Source organism: Ambystoma mexicanum, chromosome 2q, assembly GCF_040938575.1.
Source record: "Ambystoma mexicanum isolate Mex_15411 chromosome 2q, UKY_AmexF1_1, whole genome shotgun sequence".
Taxonomy (NCBI): Eukaryota; Metazoa; Chordata; class Amphibia; order Caudata; family Ambystomatidae; genus Ambystoma; species Ambystoma mexicanum.
In genome coordinates, this window is record NC_090924.1 from 936,541,515 (window position 1) to 936,559,724 (window position 18,210).

The 18,210-nt window shown below is 43.4% G+C and overlaps 1 protein-coding gene across 3 annotated transcripts in view; it reads left to right on the forward strand.

Annotated features, from left to right (window-relative positions):
- CREB5 (cAMP responsive element binding protein 5) overlaps positions 1–18,210 on the forward strand; it is a 1,617,326-nt gene that overhangs the window by 1,334,704 nt on the left and 264,412 nt on the right. The window lies entirely within an intron of this gene.

Here is an 18,210-nt window from a genome sequence, read left to right on the forward strand (position 1 = left end):
TGCGGCGAAATGGGCAAAATGTTGCAATTTCATATGTATCCAGTGTAGTCAAATGTGAATGGGACGTGTTACTTTATTTATTTATTTATTTATTCATTTCTAAAACACAATAAGCCCAGAGGCATTAATGCACTGTTACAAACCTCTTACACATAGATAGATAAAAGAGTACAGGTTTAAAGCGAGCACAGTCTTAGCACAGTGCCATGTACAGTTATGCAAATAGCCATGTTTTTAGAGCTCTCCAAAATAAACTTAAAGCTGGGGGAGTGATTTCCACTGGTTAGCAGCAAAGGTTGGAAAGCTTGTGCCACCAGCTTTGGATCATTTGTATTTAGGTTGCATCAATGTATTGGTGTAGGCTGCTCTGCTGGGTCTGAGGGATTGGTCCCTGATTATTATTTTAGTGAAGTAGGGGGAGCAGATTTAGACATAGACCTATGTATGATGGAGAGTGACTTGAAAATAATTTGTTTTTCTGATTGGGGGCCAGTGAATATTTTTCCTGGTAGCCGATATGTGCCCTCGACTCGGGATGTTGAGTGCAGCTCAAATAGCATTGTTCTGGATACCTGTAACTTTTCAATGTTCCGGCAAGAGGTGCCAGCAAATAGGGTGTTACAATAGTCTAGCCTTTATCCTATAATTGCACAAGCAATAGTAAGGCAGCTGTCTTTGGATTGGAAGGATCTGGCAGCATGGATAAGTTTAGTCGTATGTGCTGAGGAGGAGGCAATCGCACTCACTTGGCGCGTGAGCGAGAGGTGGCGTCTAAGTATTTTCACTGATGAGACAGGTATTAGGATGCCATCAATGTTAAAAGGAGGTGTATTCAGTGGTAGAAGTGAACCGATGAAAGTAGTGGAACTGTGGTCTTGGCAGGGAAGAGGGTAGGTGGAAGCATAGTTCAACATGTGACAAGGACTTGTGACCAGGGCATTGCAATAGTCTAAGTGACTTGTAACTAAGGCTCCTATTGCAACTTTACACTTGCACAGGGACATGAACGGACACATTCTCTATATAGAATGGTGAATATGGTCACAAAAGGTAGAGGAATGGTCAACAGAAAGTAGTGGAACACCGCTCCCAACAATTCCCGCTCGCTTCGATCACTAGGTGTATTAGAGATTTAGATTCTTGATTACTGCTGGCAGACCCACCAAGATAAGCTCTGTCTTTTCATCGTTTAGACATGATGGATGGCCATCCAAGCCTGGATAATAGCATGGACATTGTTTGATGTTCGAGTGTCTTCCAGATAGTTGCCAGAAAAGGGAGAAGGATTTGTGTGTCATCAGCATAGTTGGTGTAGGATATGCCAATGGAGTCAAGTGAATATGTTGTACAACCTGGGGTACACACAGGAACGTTGGGCGACCCCACAGTGGATAGGGGCAGGTGGGGATCTGCCCTCAAAGATAGGATGCCATGCAGGTGGTGGCTTGGGGTGAGAAGTGTGCTGCAGCGGTAAGGTGTTGGCAGAGGATCTGATGGTCAACCAAGTCGAATGCCCCTGAGGGGTCGAGGAGTAGGAGGGCCGGTTTCCCCTCATCTCTAATCTCATCCAGCAGAATCTTAAGGAAAAGCAGGGCGGATTCCATGCCATGGCCAGGCCAGAATCCAGATTGATGAATGCCCAGGATGTGGTGGGCATCCAGAAATTGCGAAATATGGAAATATTCTGCTCTGTCCAGAATTATTTAGTAAAAATGGGACAGTGGTGATGGGTCGATAGTTGTTAAGGACTGCTGGGTCAAGTGAAGCTTTTTTGATCAGTGGGATCAGCCATGCTTCCTTGAGGTTGGAAGGGACTTGGCCCAAGGAGAAGGAGGCATTGATAAATGTTGTGATGAATGGTGTACGTTCTTCTGAGCACTCTTTGATGATGGAAGCAAACAGATGTCTCCTTTGCAGCTGGAAGTTTTCAGGCTCTTTAGTATGGAGGCAACTTCCATCTCGGAGACAATGAGTGGCAGTTGGTAGTAGACACTGGAGGGTGGGAGGGCAGTGGAGTCGTGGGGTAATTTGAGCAGGGAAAGCGTGTGCAGAAACTTTTTATACAAGTCGATTTTGTCCAACATATCTTTTTGAATGGACGAGCACCAGGTCTCGTCTTTGTTGATCATCGTATGGGTTTGGCTGGGGCTTCTAGTTCTCTCAAGATTGTGAAACTGTCTCTAGTTTTGGACTTGGCATTATGATTCTCACGTTGTAGGATGTAGATCTTGCCACTATGATCGCTTCTCTGTAGCATTTCACTGCCATAGTGAATTGCCCTTTCAGGGAGTCTGTGGGTGATTTCTTCCATTTGACTTCTGCCAGGCATTTGTTTTTCACAGCTCTGTGAGTTGGAGACTGCTATCCAATATATTGTGCAGCCTTTGATATGTGTGGGGTTAAGGACATAGTGAGTGAAGCCAAGGGCACTGAGTGAATTGGCGAGGGTGGACGCATTAAGATCTGAGAGGTCATTGAGGCCTAAATTCAGGTCATCCATAAAACCAGATCTGGACGTAGGTGTTTAAGTGTTACTTTGTGCTCAGGATTGATACATATTATATTTACACACACACAGAAAGATAAATGCTAAAACCTCCAAATGAAATATAAAATATGGTCCAGATATGATGTGCGATGACGTGCCTAGAGGCTGGCAGTGAGGAGTTTTCATAATCCACATGCGAGGAAGGGGACTGTTTACAGAGGATCCACTGTAAAGAAAAGGTGATATTTATTAAACATGCAAGCACACTGAGATACATACACAGGGAATTTATAAATCTAGACATAGGGGGCCTCTGTGAATTCATTAAAACTCTGCAGTCAGCAGTTGGCAAGGTGAATTTTAAATGACTGGGAAAATCTAGGTTGGAGGCCGAAGGAGAAATAATGATTAACCAAACAGAAGGCCACCCGATAAACCGGCCAGAGGGCTTATGGCTGGGTATTTCTGTAGGAGGCAGATGTGATCTATTTTAAGTGCATAGGAGTTTGCAGATGGATCGGGCCATCTGCTTTGACCAACAATAAACGTAGGGTGAGGTGATGCTTGAGACCATTGTGACTGATATTCAGGGGTTTTGATTGTTTTCTCAGATGTGCAGTGTGTGCTGAAATAGTAGTAATTTAGATTAGAGTTTTCCGGGACACCAGTGAAACCGGGGAGGATTAGATAGTTATCATCAGTTCAATGGGAACCTGTTTGCTCTGCTCTCTCTAATGTCGTTGAGGTATCCATGCAAACCAGATGCAATTATGTTCAGGGTTAAAGGGCGCAGGCTAGTTGTTACTTGGAATGAATTATGTTTCTATGTGAATGTATAACTGTATGATGATGTAATGACCTACCACGGATGAATCCTAAAAAGAGGTGTGTTCTACACATGAGCTGAATATGGTAGTTTAGATAACGGCCACCAATCAGAATGGAGGAATTGGAGAAAGATGGGATTTCTTTCTATTGGTTTTAACCAATCATGTGTGGGGGTGGTTTGGAAATAAATATATGGGAGTATTTTAATTGTTGCAAACATGTATATGATGTGTTGACCTGTGTGGTTCAGGGAGACTTGGGTTAGTTTGACTCCATAGGGTCATCTAGCCCCTCCCGGCAGTTTGGACAAAATGTTTACTCGGTTCTTAAGAGGTGGGCCTACACTGGGTTATGGTGAGTGGAGGCCCACCCAAACACTACAATGCTTTGAAGTGATTTCATCCTGTGGTGATCAAAGATTGAGGGGGAGAAATATTCACTCTTCAGCATTTGTTGGGAGGCTTCTGTTTATCATTAGAACATTGCTAAGTTATGTGGCAGCAGAAAGACTGTCTTTTTCAGGCACCTGATGATGTTCAATAATTAAACCAATTCAAAGCACATAAAAATGTCTTGGTAAACACTTCCAAGGGTAATCGTATTACAAATATATATATATATATATATATATATATATATTCTTAATATAACTGTTCTAGACTAAAGAAAATGTAGCAAACTAGCGAAATAGTTGGAAATCCAGCACAGACCCTAAGCCTCACCAACTTTTGTCAATAGAGTCGATTAATTCAAAAGCAGATATGGACATAATTGAAATGCAAGCGACATTGAGTGAGGGTGTGTTTGGAATTTCAAATGTGTTGTGTGTTAGAAACTCCTTCATATCTGAAACAGCTAAAATGAATGGTATATATTTTGTGTTGTAAAATAGGTTGTCATAAATTAGTGGTGCTTAAGTTGTAAAATGTCGTTGTTTCCAGGAATTTAGTGGACAGGAGCTCATCCATGACCCGGCCCAGAAATTGCCCTTGTTCTAGTGCTCTGCTGGGGTTCCCACACCAGATTTTCCTATGCTAAATTTCAGTGATAAAATGACAAGTAACAATACTGCTTTTTCGCCATTAGATATTACTATCACCCACATTTTGAATCACATTCATCCGTTTCAGATGTCTGAAGTCATAGCATGTGTATTGTATTACTCTGAAAGAAAGTATTAAACTAGTATAGTGAAGTCTTGTCATTGAAAAGGTTTAATGCAATGATTAAATACATGAGAATCATGAATTTCCTCCAAAAGAACTGACGAGTTGGAAGCCTCATAGACCTATCTTGATTTTAATGTAATGTTTAAATTTGAAAATGTTTATTTTAGAAATGCTTTTGACTGCTGATTAATCATGTTATGTTTAACACATTTTTAAAAATAGATTTGCCCCCTTTTAGTTCTAGGTGCGAACATGTGACTTTGCATGTTGGGTCACTACTATAGTTTCATAGCTTACATGTCTTTTGAAGGTTCCTTCGATAATTGGGTTTCTTAGACCATGACAGACACCTCTTAGGCCCCACTTCCCAAATATTGTTTTGCAACTCATTAGACACCCTCCCTCGATTTCTTCACCCCCTTAAAGCAACTGGTGTATCTAATGTGAGGCTTCAGCACTACCTGCTCAAACAATGATATACTGTCATAGAATGAAGAATTGTCTGCACTGCTTCTGGGGGTGCCATTTGATGGCACTCTTATCTGCAACTAAACGCACAGATGGCAATTAATATACACAGAATTCAAGGAAACACACGAGTTGTGAACCTTACAAAAAGCTGGAACAAAGTAACTTCTAAGGCTTAGTGTAACTCATTCACACCAACCCGTGAATATGGGCCATAGGTTCTACGTTTTGTTTAAGGATACAGGCATCTAAAGCTATAGTGGGAGCTCACGTGTCAGTGTCAAATAAGGCTAGCCCCAGTGTAGGTGATCGGCACGCCCTTTATAATGTGGGCCATGGAGTGAGGCAGCCACAGCTGTCATTCCAGCCCTGCTGTGAATCAGTGTGATCCTGATTAAACTGGCCAGATATGGAGAGAAGACTAAAAAGCATTACTGTGACACTCAAGATGCTGTTGCCCATACAATGGCCCAAGCGAATTATATATTCTAACTCCAAGTTGAAATCCATTGTTAACAAAGAAAAGCAGTAAAATGCTTGATCACTTGCAGTTTTTGGTTCTTTGAAAGAGGAAGCACCCCTCTGATGATGGAGAGCACAGAGGCGTACAGTGCTTGATGTCATTTGAAATGTGAAAAAGTATTACATGTAACGTGCAAAAGACTTCCCTTTGGGGGCAAGTGTTCTCTCAGATTGACGTAAATATGTCTGTTGCTTGATCACAGGGGTGCAAACTTTGTCTCTCTAGATGGTTTGGCGTACGACTCCCAGGATCCTTCACCATTGACTATGCTGACTAGGGCTGATGGAAGCTGTAATCCAAAACATTTGCAGAGCCAAAAGTTTGCAGACCATTTCTCCAAGTCATTACCAGCTCCGGTTCTGTTCCTAGCACAGGGTGGTAAGTGTGCAGTGGGAAGCAGGGGTCTACAACCTGTGTCTCCCTGGATGTTTTTGAATGCAACTCCCACCATTCCTAGCCAACATCCCCAACAGTAAAGAATCATGGGAGTTGTAGTTCAAAATGGCTGGAGAGCCGCAGGTTGACTATCCCTGAAAGTTCAATAAAGTGTTTGTTTTGTAGTAATGAACTATCAAGTCTTATATTTTCAGGCAGTGCAAAATACCCTTGGCATCCCAAGCTATTTGGTTAACCTCCTGTTAAGCATCTAAAGTCATGACTGTTCTAGATGCCAAGTGAAAGCTGTGGGAAAGGCTTGTATGTGCCATGCCACACAGCGATGCCCAGCTTGCCAGATGACAGCATCTGGTTCCAGGCTTGTTAAATCATTTTGGAATTGGCCAGAGCTTTTCAACGCAAAGACTGCTGAGCCAAACCAAATACTTTGAGGCGAATATCTGTTTTGGAAACCAAAATCAACTCCAATTCCTGAAACATTTCTCACAAAAAAGGTTCCAGTCAAACCATGTGTGAAGATTAATTAAAACATGAAGCACATTTCAATATGAAGGGTCTACGAGTATTGTTCATATCCCTTTTCTTCACATGTTTATCCTTTTTTTTAAAATTTCACCAAATTGCCCCTCATCCCTCCCCTTTATTTATTCATCGTTGATTTGTATAGTGCCAACTACAACATGACAGTGCTTCGTGGAATCACAAGAGCGAAGGGGTCCGACATGAGAAGTCGATAGAGGGATACAGCAATCTAATCATTCAAAGGGTTTGGTACATTCAGATCGGCATAAGTCAGAGGTAGGGAACGAGGGCAAGTATTGACTTGTGGAGGGTATATCCCCAAATTAAGAGCAAGATACGTGTTTTAAAATAAAATTGCTCACTATGCGGCATACGTTTTTCCACTCCCACCATCTATAACCAAACCTACTGCCCATCTATATTTCTTCCCCTTTTTGACCACTTTGTGGGCACTTGTGTGCCAATAAACTGGGTGAATCCAATATGGAGAATTCCACCCATTGCTAAGCAAAGCAGACCCATCACTAGATGGGACCACTCTGCAATAAAGCCAACCAATCGAAATATTTCAATGGGAATAGCCCTTTTTCTATTTGGCCTCTAAAACCTGTGCAATCCTTGGGTTGCAGCTATATATATATATATTAAGATATATATATAAGATATATATGGGTGTCGTTGGAGTGGAGTAGAGTAGAGGAAATCCACATTGAAAATCCTAAGCCTCCAATGGAGAAAGGATGCAAAACATACAGAGAATGTGGACCCGAAAACAGAAAAGATCCAAAGACGGGAATACGAGAAGGAGGCCAAGATGACTGTTTGAGATTTTGTGAATAATAAACATAAATCACATACAACAAAATAAGAAGGCTAATCAGAAACCTTGAGGGCAGAAATCCAATTTAAATTAAGAGATAAATATGCATCAATAAGTATCACATATTTGCACTTCAGCCAATCAGGAGATGCCCTGGAGCAAATCTTTGTGACTTGCACGTGCACATGTACCATGCAAAGCTGCTGCGGGCAGCTCCACACTCGCTACAGTTTTTGGGATTTGCACGAGGGAACAGGAGTAAACCTGGGAGGCCCAGGGCACCGCCTGATGAGCCCCAGTGCAAATCTTTGTGAATCACTTTTGCACATGAGCCACGCATAAGCACTGCTGAGATGGCCACATTTGCTCCAGTTTTGGACTTTGTAAATAAGGCACCCAGGGCACGGGAGCAAATCTGGGATGCTCACGGCGTCACTCGATGTGTCCCAGTGCAAATCTTTGTGATCGGCATGGGCACATGCGCCACGCAAAGCTGCTGCGGGCAGCTCCACACTCGCTACAGTTTTTGGGCTTTGCACGAGGGAACAGGAGTAAACCTGGGAGGCCCAGGGCACCGCCTGATGAGCCCCAGGGCAAATCTTTGTGAATCCGGCCCGTAATGTTGATTGCTCAGTACTTATCCTTTGTGCAGCAATGCCAGATATAAAGTAAAAGGCGTTGGCTGCATGTTCTAGTTTTCCTGCCTGTGTGTGCGTTTTGTGACTGAAATGTGTCTCCAAGAACATACCCTAGATGAGCTACTTTCCACAGTCCATAAGGTACTATGGCATTCCGTCGTCAGTTATTTTCTCACAGTTTTATGCTGCCGATTTTTGGCCTAAACAACTCAGACATTTTTTATTGTTTTAATTTGGAGGGGTTCCCCAATCAACCCTTCCCAGTTATTTACCACCTATTCTCCACACCCCCTTCCACTTATATCCCTTTCCCCCCACCCCCATATTTTCTTATTCGTTTTTTTGTGGAAATGATCGGCAGCAAAAAAAAAACCCACAAAATAAACCCTGGTGATGGATGAACGTTGTACCGTCCATACGAGGATGGAACCACACAATATGATAGGTTATTTATAACACGCTTAATACCCAGAGGTTTCCAAGCGTGGACCCAGGGATCGAACCTGTGGTGTCCCGTATTGTCTTGCTTCCCAGGCCAGCACGTTGCCTACTGAGTTATCCTCCCAAGACGTATCATCGGAGCCGTACAGTTTAGTTTACCTATTACATTTTACAATGTGCAATAACTGGATACCCATCTTCACAGTGCTGCTTGCCCAAAACAAAGCACAATACCGCAGTACATCATTCACATAACTAAAGCCAGAGGTGCTGCTGGGGGGGGCGTGCTGAGGGGCTATAGCCCCGCATCTTTTGGTTGTAGCCCCTGATAGCTGCTCAGGGGTTACAACCAAAATTCTGGCTAGCCCCGAGTCCCGACATTAGCGTAGCCCCGGATCTTCTCCAGACCTAGCAACACTATTGACTAAATCACAAACAAGACAAACAAATAATCCTCAGTAACCCATGAAGCCTTCAGGACCCAAGCCATAAAAAAACAGGATTAATTATAAGCTATAGGATGTTTCAGACAGAAATATTGATCTCTTACGTATATTCAAAGGTTGATGGCCAGCAGCCGGAGGCTGACTGGGATTGATATAATCAAGAGAGTTTCTAAGAGGCTACTGGGTCCTGGGGATAGCCTGTCACATTCCAGGCTGGCACGTAACTAACTTGGACCCAGGGAAATCAGCTCTTTAGGGCCCCCCACTTTCTGCAAATCACTGGATTTCCCTCTGGGTCACTCTACGTCTGGCATCTGCCTATGCTATTGCAGTTTCGGGCAAGGTAATGTACTTCAGAAGGGAGGGCATAGCATTGATTGACCAATGAGAAAAGTCCCCAATGTGCTCGAACCCTTTTATTGGTCCAGTCCCTGAATTGTCAAGCCCTCTATTGATGTATACAATGCACTGCGATGAATACCGCCATAATGAAGCCTCGAATCAAGGGAAGAGAGTTTAGGTCATCACGCTCGTACAGTTTACGAACGGATGAAATAGAATCAGTTGAACCTATTCATATTGTGCAAAAACGATGCGCAGTCCAGTTTCTGAGGAACTGCAAAAACAAAGCAAGTAAGGTACCTACAAGCGACAATCGGGCCTCGCAAATGGGCAGATCCACGCCAGATTGCAGTGTAGTCGATTGTCGGCTTGTGTCAAATGTCATGTTTTCATACATCCAATGGCAGGTTTGGGACTTTACTCCACAGGAAGATTACTGAGTTCCTGATCATATATACAAAGGATTGGCATAGTATTATAATAATAAGGATTTACTTCGGGAAAAGGCATTTGGAAAAAGCAGCAACATCATTAATACATTCAAAAACATGTAAAATAGGCAAGACATTAAAAATGAAACACATTGCGCCTCATTATGAGGTGTGCGGTATCCCGGCAGTAAATCTGCCAGAATACCACCCAAGTGAATTGCTGTTACCGCCACTTGGTCTGGTGATATTACTGCCGAATTACAAGTGGCGGTGGCGGTGTAATTCACCATTATTTTTGAGTTCATTGGACTCAATAGGGCTTTTTTAGCAGAATTAGCACAGCAGAATTTCCGCCACAGTAATTCTGCTGATTCTGCTGATTTTTCGGCGGTGAGTGGCAAAATTTATCTTAAGGTTTTTCTGGTGGTAAATCCTGCACTTCATGCCCAACCATACTTGTAATGAGATTTACAAAAGCGTTTTGCAATGGTGCAGACATGTTAATGGATATTTGTACCACGCACTATCACCACTGGAGTGGTCCCCTGGCGCTCTGGCGGCTCTGAAAAAAAAAGGGAGGAGGGTGGTAAGTTAGTGGGAATAAGCTGGAAAAGTGCAAAAGAGCAGTGATGTGCTGTTGGCAGCCTCAACCCGATGGTTCCGTTGGTTGGGCTTGGGGTGTTTTTCCAGTCCGTAGTCGTCATGTGCTCTTGTGCGATTCTATGTGTGGTTTGTTTTGTTGATGCGGTGTAGTGAAGTTTGTGCAAATTGTTGTGTTATAGGCTTGTGGTTGTGTTTGGTTAGAGTTTGAGAGGTGTATGCAGATGGGTGAAACTGTTATTGGATTGGTTAATTGGGCAAATGCTAACAATCACAATTCTATCTGAGTGTGGCATATGCTGACCTTCACAATCCCATCTAGTTCCCATGTCAGCTAATGTTCACGATTACGTCTAGGTGTGGCTCATGCCAACATTCCCAATTCCCTCTTAGTGTGTTACATGCTAATAATCACAATTCCATCTCAGTGTGGCACATGCTAACATTCACAATTCCATTTAAGTGTGGCATGTGCTAGTAATCACACTTCCGATTGCAGTCTAGGCTTGCCACAGGTTAACAATCGCTATTCTATCTAACTGTCGTATTGGAAAATGCGTTATAAATCAGGCCCATAGGATCTAATTTGCAAAGGCGTTTTTCAAAGAGAAGATCCCATTGAAAAAACGCTTTGTAAACCAGGTCGATTTGTGAACATACACACATGCAATTTCAGAAACATAAAACACAAAAGATTTGCTAAAATCCAGAAAAATACAAAATACTGCCAGTACAATAGAACACGCTCTATGATCATATCTGGTTAAACTAGCGTCCATTAACCGGATGAGCAAAGGCGGAAAATCCAGCATTCAGTGGGCAATTGATTTTAATAAGAGGACATGGGTGGAGGTCACACAATAAAGGCTCACATGTTTCAATAACATGCCTAAAAGCAGTGCTAGGAGGGGCAGGGTTTTGGGAAGGAGGGGGTGGGGCAAGGAGCGTGGCCTGAGCTAGGGTGTGAAACACAGTATATAGAACCCAATACTGGCGATTTTCATGAAACCAAAGAGCATTATGGGAACAACATAATGTCCACAATTTTAAATGTTAAACATGTCTTATAGTGATTTAGTAAGAAAAACTTTTAATCAAATAATGGACTCTTCTGTTCTGATTGGTCACAATATTCACCCTAATAAAGAGAGGTCTGCATAATGCAAGACATATATACCAGTTTGAACAGCTGCAAAACTTTAGGTGGGGATGAATTCGGCAGTTTCTGTATGCAGGCTGTAGTAGTGCATGTTCTGGAATCTTCAGAAAGCATTCTGTTCCTTGAGGCACAGGATCTGAGAGAGTCATGTCTAGGACCACCTATGTCTGCGGGATGGAGCAGCGTTCCAGCAAGACATTTTTTGAGCTCTTTCTTGTTCCGGCCCATTTCATGCACTGCCTAAAAGTAAACTACAATTATGCTTACATTAATTTAGAGGGCTTCAGAGTATACAAGACAGACTCATCGGCATTTAATTAACAATAATAATCTTACATTACAGAAGATGTTAGAAAATACAGCGAACTATGTGTAGACCATCATTTTAGAAACGAGAGGCCACCAAGGATTAACAATGCAGGTACTTTTTGGTAAAGACAAGCCTGATTAGTGGGTCACTAGTAAAAATGCAATAAACACAAAGGGCTTGATTCACAAAGATGTTGCCAGAAGTATGTCTGATTTACCCTTGACGTACACCTTAGAAGGCGATTTCAGTCACACACAAGATGACAGTATCCCCGACATACGTCTGACTTATTCCTACTGTGAGTGGAGCATACTTCATAGTTACTCAGTGTATTTTTGTGTGAATCTAATAGACCTCACCAGCCCAGGGTAAGTCAGACTTACAAATATTTTCAACAAAAAAAAAGAGTAAATCAAGTCACATCTCTGTCGACAACACTGCAGCCCCTCTGGGTTTCCAGTATGTCATTTCTGTCCGTTATGCGAAAATTTGCTTTCAGGCGGAGCACACAGGAGGGTGGTGCGGGAGTGGGCAGTGCTCACACGTTTGGGGTCTGCGTTGGGTGCAAAATTTGTAACTTAATTCAAAATGGCATGAAACAGGCACTGAGGTAATTATAGGGTTCTGGCAACAGCAGAGTTGGAGATGAAGCTAAACATGCCTGCTACATGGCGCTGAAGCAGGTAGAGTGCCGGGAAGTCCAGAGCGGGTGGTAGTGATTTTAGGACTTTCTTATCTATGCATCTATGACACAAAATTCAGCTCAACTTTAACAAAAGAGATCAAGCGGAAACTTCCACAGCACTGTTTTCGGTCTCCTTTGCAAAATATTACTATCGTTCGATTACTCAGATTACATGTTTTCCATCTCAAATAGTAAAAAAACAAACATTGTGTACAATACGTTTTGTACTAGAGAAAGCCAATTAACGCATGAACATTCTGTGTGGAGCACTGCCACCTCCAATATTAAAATATCCCACACTGTGTGCATAACATTTTGTACTAGGGGATGACAAATAATACATGAACATGCCGCGTAAACCAGCATCCTAAATATTTGACACACTAATATTTGGCTTTTTTGGGAGTCGGTTGCATTTTATCAATTGTTATTCATGGCTTTTTTCTGCTTTGGACTTGCATCAGTTGGTGTCAGCTTGAAATCACTGTGCCCCATTACTTTACAAGTAGTTGTTTGCTGTGAAGGTGCAGTTGTGTGCCATTAGAAGTAGTATGCTTGTTGTGTTAGTGATTGTCCTCTCTGGGCCTACACAACTGTCAGTTATTACCCGTGACTTCTTCCTGCTTTGGGCTCACACCAGATGGTTTCAGCTTAAAGTCACTGTGTTACATTACTTTACAAGTAGTTGTTTTCTGAGAAGGTGCAGTTGTGTGCCGTTACAAGTGTTATGCTTGTGGTAGTGATTGTCTAGAGTCCTGTCTGGGGCTACATAACTTTCAATTAATACTTGTGACCTTTTCCTGTTTTGGGGGGGGGGATACTGCGGAAGGGTTGGCTAGTTCCCTGCAGATTTTGAAATGTTCAGCCGTGTTGTTGGATGCGCCTGAATGTGGGCCCTTTTCTTGGCATGGATAGAGAGTCTGTATTGCCTTTGGAGCAGGCGGCAGGCAAGTTTGTCAGAGGGTGCGCCTGAGGTTTGCCACTTCCGTCCACAGCTCTGCACTTTCATTTCAGTGCTGCAAGTTTGGAGTCGTACCAGGTGTTGCGCTGGGAGTCGGCCTGAAACCCGTATGTGTGGCAGATCCCCATGACTGGGTCAAGAATGTCAAGAATTTCAAGGGTGTTGGTGATGGACAGGTGGACGTTGCTGAGAGCAGTGTCTGTGGTAGAGTCTGAGTTGGGTGGGCAAGAGGGGATAAGGGTGGAAGTGAAAGCAGCAGCTGACACTCGTTTCATCGGGCGGATGTTCGTTAACGAGGTTGGCTGGGCTTTTGGAGGTGAGGTCCCAGGACCCTAGGGACCCAAGTGGGACGAGAGAAGGGAGTGGTCTGACCAAGAGAGAGGGGTGAGCAGGGGAAATGAGAGAGGGGGGTCGGAGTTGATGAGGCATCCAGAGTGTGTCCAGCAGGGTGGGTTTGGACCAGAAGGGAGAATGGAGAGGGACAGAGAGGTGCAGAGGTCAATGAAAAGAGTAGATGCTGTGCCAGGGGAGTCCAATTGGATGTTAAAGTCACCCAGGAGCAGCAGGTTGGAGGAGGTAGAAAGTAAGGCGGAACAGAAATCAGCCCATTCAGAGAGGAAAAGGGAGGTAGCGCCAGGAGGCCGGTAAATGGTAGCAATGGTCAGGGTGGAGGAGGGAGAGATAACCAACTTGCATACCAGGCTCTCAAAGGAAGAGTAGAGCTGAGTGGGTAAGATGGAAGAAGGGACCCACTCAGGGAAGATTAAGGCAACCCTGCTGCCAAGTTCCTGCCCTGCATTACTGACAGTTACTAGGGCTGTTTTCCGGCCGTAAATCAGGCACATGCACAATTCACACATTTCATGCCAGGCTGCCACATTCTAACAGAATATGATGGTTTTGAGAATGAGAAAGGTGTTGTTTTTCCATGGAAAAACACTTTTCTATTTTTCCATGCGCCTCATAATAGGGCCCTCCATGTAGTTGATTGTGGTAATTCAGCTCCTATACAAATGATACATACAAAAAACACTCTCTCTCTCTCTCGCTCTCTTTCTCTCTCTGAGTGTGGTGTATCGTTCTGTCACTAACTGGTGTTAGGCTTAAGAATTGTCCCAGGACAGGAGATCATGTATGAGGAACAGATAAAACTAATGCAGTTCCAAAAACCATTTAGGGAAGGACGGATAGCTCAGGGGCAACCCGTTTGTCTTTGAAGCAAGACAACGAAGCGCAGGTTCAAATCCCGATCCCACGCTGAGACGTTATAAAAGAACAATTATTAACAAAAACAATTATAATGTACAGAAGCAGGATAAAGAAAGCGTCTACCGAGCCCATAACTTTATGAATCCACAAACCATGTAGCCACATGCACCTGGGACTTCTAATGTCTCTCTCATGTATGGATTTGGGAGTAATGACAATGCTTTCAGCCAGTCCAATTTCTGTCGACGATGTTCTTTTATTATACGAGTTTTGCTGACTGGATAAACATTTGTGTCCTGTTTAATTTAATATAGTGGGTGTCCTGTTTAAAATGTTCATCCTGCTTTGGGTTTGGCTAATTGTGAAATTGGCAACACTTTCTGCTATTTGCTACTTAACTTGGCTGTCGCCATCAAAAACACCTTGCGCTCGCGCAAGCAGAGGAGGCGTGCAAACAAGGTGCAGCATTTGTTGCTTGGTTCCTTGGCATCTGGTCAGGAAGACGAATGCATGTGCTGTGGAGATTCTAGGCCTGTTCTTGATTTCAAAAGTCCACCCTATTTAAAAGGTAAGTTTCATGTAAATACATCTTCAATCTCTCCATCCTTCTCTCTGTGTATTCTCCCTCTCTTTGCGCAGTTCTCTGTGGCTTTCTAGCTAAGTTGGCACTATGCAAATCCCATACATACAGGCAAGGTGACTTTTTATAACACGGAGTGGTTGGCATCAAGGGATTGAAAAAAAGGAAAAACCAGACTCAGAAATGTGCCATGCACACATGTGTTCACGTTCCCAGTACTTGCGGTGAGTACTGTAATGGGTTATGTATAACTGTGCAGACTCTGGGATCGAACCTGTGTTTCTCTCCATCATCTTGCTTTCAAGACGACCGAGCACATTGCCCCTGAGCTATCCTCCCGAGATACTGTGGAGCCGTCAATAGAACGAGAAATCTTTCACCCATAGTGTGGATGTCTTTGAGCAGGCAATGCTTGAGTTGTGCAAGTTTGGCGGAAATGGTTGGAGGGGTGGGCTACGGAGCACAAGGAGGGAAGGGTTAGTTGGGGGGCTAACTGGCTTGTGATTGGGCACCAAGAGGTGGTTAGTGTGCAGAAATGCACATTTTAGAACATTCATCTATGGACATTAGAAATGTGTTCAAAAGCCTCGGTTGCACAGCACACAGCACATCTAACAAACGATGGGGCATGATTCACAATGTTCCCATTATTATTGACTGTGGATGAAACATTGTTGCTGCTGCTACTACCAGTAGTTACAGCCATAATGCTAAGAGGAGTTGTACTGCAGCTGCCACCAGTAATGGCAGTTTTTGCATTTTTGTAGTAAGACCAGTTGCAGAATTATTAGTTCTATTAGTGCTGGTCATGTCAGTAATGCCAGTTAGTATCAGTTCACATGTTGGCACTGTTGGTACTAAGATACAACAAAAATAGAAATTGGATTAAAGGCACAGACTTGGCCGATATATTTGCCTTGAATGGATAAGGGCAGCATCACAGGTGTATGTCTTTGGGGTGGGACAGTATTACCGTGGTGTATGCCCCTCTGCCTGGGCACCAGCATCCAATGTAAAAAAGTAAGACTGCAAGGGTTCGAAGGTAAGAGTATTAGTAAAAGGTCACAGGTGGATTATCAGAAAGATCAATTTGCAAGTGCAAAGTAAAAGAAAAGGCAACCTTTGACTTTCAGTCTTTGCTGCTGAAATTGTTCTGCAGAGTGCACTTCCTGTCCGCCTCCAATGATATGTCCTGTTTCAGAAGCCCAGAGTAATTCTTATAATGGAGGACACTTTAAGTTAAAAAAAGAACTACTACAAAATGTCCAAATGAGGCCAAAAGATTGTTTATCTGGGAAATAGGCTAAATATAAAAGATTAGTGTATAGAAAAAAACAATTTATTTTCGTGAAATTATTTTGTTCCCTTGAAGTAATATTTGTGACCATATCCAGAATGACTTTGACAGTGTCAAAGTCGTATCAGTATTTCTTACATTGCTGCAGATTAACTGAAACGTGGTCCTAAATTGTTGACCAGACAATCTTTCAATTTATAGCATGTGATCTGTGAGATATTAGATTAGATCTGCACATTTGTAAATCAAAGCACTGGCGATGGGCCAGCATGGTTCAGAGGTAGGATTTTATTGTTTTAAGTGTTATGTTCTGTGCCGCATGAGACTAAGCAAGACGTGTTTGCTCTTAGGTTGAGCACCTTCAATTTAATGACACCCTCTGGCAGACATGATGGATTTCGACTCGGGCCCCTCTCCACTCCAAGCACCTTGGACTCGAAATAAATAGATGTTGGTTTTGCCAAACTTCATCCTGCTCCACGTGTGATACTGGCGGAAAAGTACATGCGACGCCATTTCAAAGTCATTCTTGGGTCACGTTGCAGTGTTGTTGTCAATAGGGTAGACCCTTCTCATACGTATGAATCCCCCATGTGGCAGTGCAGTAAGATGGATATGGGAACAATGCTTTTGCTCTGAGGTGGATGTTGGTGAAGGAAAGGGATTTATGGAAATTGTAATAGATTTGGAAAGGGTGTTTTCTAGGGGAGTTGGATTTATACAATATCAGTATAGGTGTGGAGGGTGTGTTAGTGTTTGGGATGAATTTTCTTCCATTTTGATTTTGGACCAGGAGGTATGCATACTCTGTGTGGCAAAATATACATACAGTAGCGTGCGAAGTTGGGCTCTCGTCACCCAGAGCACTCTTGCCAAAGATAGTGCGAAGATGATTTGATACCAATCGGCACCCATGAGTAAGTCTCATTGGGATGTAAATGGGACTCTATACACTCACACAAAAACATCAGGGTTGGGCACCAGCTCCCCATCATTCATAAATGCCACAGTCCTAGAGTAGTGGCCTCCCTTCATGCTTCAGTGTCCATACCCACACTATGGAGTGATGGATTAGAACCGGTCTTGATCACTTCCCCCGTGCTACACCCACACTACGTGTGGTGGAATAATGGAAAAGCTACACCCGTCTTGTTATGTCAAGCGTAACCATGTGCAAATGGAGCACCAGGACTGGCATTAGTCCACTCTATCTACTGCTTCATACAGGACCCCGTGATTCGCCTTGCAAAGTTTCGCTGAGGCTGCTTCAACAAGACGTGTTGCTTGCCTTTGTTTTCTACAACTTCCACGCTCTCTCCAGTAGACCGTACAGTTCACACCACAGCCAGCCCAACTCCAGCCTTGCAACCTTCTCCAACATACCTTCCCGAAAGGGGAATCTATGTTGCCCTCTGTTGGACCATAGGAACCCGCAGCCACGGTGACACGGGCACCAGGAATCGGTGTCCTTTCTGGGCTGTCTGCTGCATGAAAGGATTACTCTACTGAGGGCTCCTGCACACATTTAAACAAGATTCCAACACACTTCTTTGGCAGATGTCCAATGTAACTCCTCACATCAGGTTGCACAAAGAAATTGCATGATTTGTACTCCAAGGGAACATGTCCAACTGCCCACTCACACACATAGAACCATTTTTTTTCTTTGGGAGTGCCAAGGCATGGACCTTCATGTTTAATTCTTAAACTAGGTCTCCCTCGTGTACAGAAGACGTGGGCATGTGTGCACCGCCTCTTCTCCGGACTGATGTCCCCAGCTAATGTGAGGTGAGACCTTAGATCTACATGTCCTGTCGAGAGAGGAACCCAAGTGTAATCTCATTCATCATGGCAAGCTGAGAACATGCCCACCTTGCTGGACACTTGCCACTCACAC